This window comes from Hylobates moloch, unplaced genomic scaffold (assembly GCF_009828535.3).
Source record: "Hylobates moloch isolate HMO894 unplaced genomic scaffold, HMol_V3 SCAFFOLD_7, whole genome shotgun sequence".
NCBI classification, from domain to species: Eukaryota; Metazoa; Chordata; class Mammalia; order Primates; family Hylobatidae; genus Hylobates; species Hylobates moloch.
Window position 1 is genome coordinate 47,794,401 of NW_026652282.1, and position 3,674 is coordinate 47,798,074.

The window sequence follows — 3,674 nt, forward strand, 5'->3', positions numbered from 1 at the left end:
AACGTTTATAAATACTGGTTAAATTCCTAAGCCTACTTCCTCATTTGTAACATGCATGTGAGCTAGTCCTTTCCAATTCCAAAATTTTATGATAGTCTTTTCTCCACCTAGCCCAAGGTCTTGCTCCTATCTAGACCATCATTTATGCTATACTTCACTCCTGTCTTGAGCTCCTGTTATAATGTCCATCTTCTCCCCACTCCCCAACTACTTCACCTCTTTCTAAACCCTAGTCACAGATGTAATTCTGTTATGTCATTCTGTGTGTGCGTGACGGAGTCTCACTCTGTCGCCAGGCTGGACTGCAGTGACGCGATCTCGGCTCACTGCAACCTCCACCTCCCAGGTTCAAGCGATTCTCCTGCCTCAGCCTCCTGAGTAGCCGGGACTGCAGGTGTGTGCCACCATGCCCAGCTAATTTTTGTATTTTTAGTAGAGACAGGGTTTCGCCATGTTGGCCAGGATGGTCTCGATCTCTTGACCTTGTGATCCACCCACCTCGGCCTCCCAAAGTACTGGGATTACAGGCGTGAGCCACTGCGCCTGGCCTGTTCTCATTCTTTTACCAAGTGGTGCTCATTAATGATGGCATATTTTAAAAGGATCTATATTGGTCTTATTCCCCAACTTAAACACTCTCACCTCTACACCTCACTTTATTAGATCATCTTGCCCCTTTTGGGCCAACACCCAATTTTTTCCACCAACAAACCTTATGTTGACCCACGGATTGAGTTCAGTTTTTTTGTCACCTCTGTTTTGTCCTCATTTAAAATAATGATCTGTAAGTTCCCTTGTGTAAGTTATTTGAGCAAACCTAGTATGTATCAGGCACAGTGATAAGCCCTTTATATGCTTTTTCATAAACAACCTCACTGAGGGAATTATCCTTTTTACAGATAAGGAAATTGAAGCTAAAAAGTTAAGCAATTTTCCCAAGTTCGTAAGATAGAATACAACTCCAGGTCTGCTTGACTCCAAAAGGTATCTGTATTAACTATAATCAGAATCAGGGCCCATTTCCAAACCAGTTTAATTTCCCAAGTGCAAGTTTACTGTGAAAGTCACCAGTGATATCTAACAATAAGTGCAATTAGTAGAGACAGGGTTAGTTGCCTTAACATGTCTCATTTAATACTCATAACCACCTTATTTTACAAGTGGGGAAATATAGGTTTGAGAGGTCTGTGAATCAAAAAAAAACCCATGCTTATTCCACATGTACCTTGTTGCCTCCCTTTAGGGATCACCTAAGATAGAATGATTCACAGTCATTGGGTCAGTAAGTCAAGATAACATATATTTAAAAACACTTTTAAAACACTCATCTAATCTTGAATATTTCTGATAGGCCTATTACTCTTCATCCAGGGTTGTCTGCATAAGCATATGCATGTCCTTCTCCCTAAGTTACCAGATGAGCAAGTGATCTGACCCGGTCTGAGTTTCTCAAGTCAGTGCAGAGTGACGAATGAGAAGTGTGGGAGGGAGATTTCCAAATATGTGTTTTTCTAAAGGTGGACCATACACACTATCAACATGAAAGGAAATACTTCTTAATGAGTTTGTGCATAGGGAACACTTTGAATCCTTGCTTGGGCCATAAAAACCTCCTTCTGAAACTATGAAATAAGCACTGGATACAACTTCGTGAAAGACATGTAAAAAGTGTTCATATGGGTTGGGTGCAGTGGCTCACGCCTGTAATCCCAGCACTTTGGAAGGCCGAGATGGGAGGATTGCTTGAGCCCAGGAGTTCCAAGACCAGCCTGGGCAACATGGTGAAAACCCATCTCTACGAAAAATACAAAAATTAGCACGTGGTGGCACGTGCCTGTGCTCCCAGCTACTCGGGGAGCTGAGGTGGGAGGATCAATTTGAACCCAGGAGGTTGAGGCTGCAGTGAGCTGTAATTGCACCACTGCACTCTAGCCTGGGTGACAGAATGAGACCTTGTCTCAAAAAAAAAAAAAAAAAAGTGGGCCAGGCAAGGTGGCTCATGCCTGTAATCCCAGCACTTTGGGAAGCCAAGGCAGGTGGATCACGAGGTCAGGAGTTCGAGACCAGCCTGGCCAATATGGTGACACCCCGTCTCCACTAAAAATACAAAAATTAGTCGGGCGTGGTGGCACACGCCTGTAGTCCTAGCTACTCGGGAGGCTGAGGCAGAAGAATCGCTTGAACCTGGGAGGTGGAGGATGCAGTGAGCCAAGATCGCACCACTGCACTCCAGCCTGGGCAACAGCGAGAGACTCCGTCTCAAAAAAAAAAAAAAAAGTGTGTACATACAAATCCTATTAGATAAAGGCCTACTCTAAATGTATCTGAATTATTATGCATGTAGTACATCTGAGAATCAGTGTGGCCTAGGGTTTTTCCCATGAGCTGTGCAGACAGACAGACCTGGGTTTGGATCCAGGCTTCACCACTGACTAGCTATGTGGCCCTAGTAAATTCTTTAATCTGTCTCATCCTCAAAATTGCATTGTAAGTGGAAATAGTAACAGACCCATCTTATAGGATTTTGTGTGAATTAAAAAAAATATCGCAGGTAAAAGCCTAGCTAACACAGTATGTGTTCAGTAAATGAGAGCAACTGTTACAATTATGGCTCGGGTACAAGCGTGAAAATGAAGTCCAACTCAATTTGTTGGAACTGTAAATCAAGAGGTAACACGCAGCTTGGTTAGTTTTTTTAGGCCAGCATAGTTTACAGGACTAAATGTTCTAAATCTGCTAAATTACATTTGGTAAATGAGGAACCAGTTTTAGCCAGATGATTGCAGTGACTATGGCAGCATTTTAATAAGATAACATACTCATTTAACACAGCCTTTATTTTCTGTTTCAAAACAGAATTTCCAGGAAACAAAACAAAATACTTACAATGGTTGGGTACAAATGAAATAAAAATCACAGTTTCAAAGAACCAAAATCAGACAGTTGCTGAAAGGCAGATCACTTGGTTTACCAAAAAAAAAGGTTAATGTCAAAAAGGATTAAAATTAAGTTTAACAACATTCTATATAATGTTACATTCCCCAATTAAGAAAGGAGAGTTCACATATACAACTAAATGTTAAGAAGTGTGGAGAAGAGGGTGAAATTCTGCATACTTCATAGTAAATTATGCTGAAAGTTTATTAATTGCATAAACTTCCTGAGTGGCTCCCATGCTGCACTAGGTCTACATGCTTAATATATCAAACAAATTATAGCTTTAGGTGATTGAGCATGACAGACCTTGAACAACTGCACTTTCCAGTTAGTCACTGTATCTGCTGAGGGTATGTTCTGGACCGCAAACCTCAATCTCAAATCTTAAGTTATAGTGGAAAAGAAATTCAACTTAAAAAAAAAACTAGAGGATGACAAGCACGCATTTAGGAGTTTATTTTAGCCGGGCGCGGTGGCTCAAGCCTGTAATCCCAGCACTTTGGGAGGCCGAGGCGGGCGGATCACGAGGTCAGGAGATCGAGACCATCCTGGCTAACACGGTGAAACCCCGTCTCTACTAAAAATACAAAAAATTAGCCGGGCGTGGTGGCGGGCGCCTGTAGTCCCAGCTACTCGGGAGGCTGAGGCAGGAGAATGGCGTGAACCCGGGAGGCGGAGCTTGCAGTGAGCCGAGATCGCGCCACTGCACTCCAGCCTGGGGGACAGAGAAAGACTCC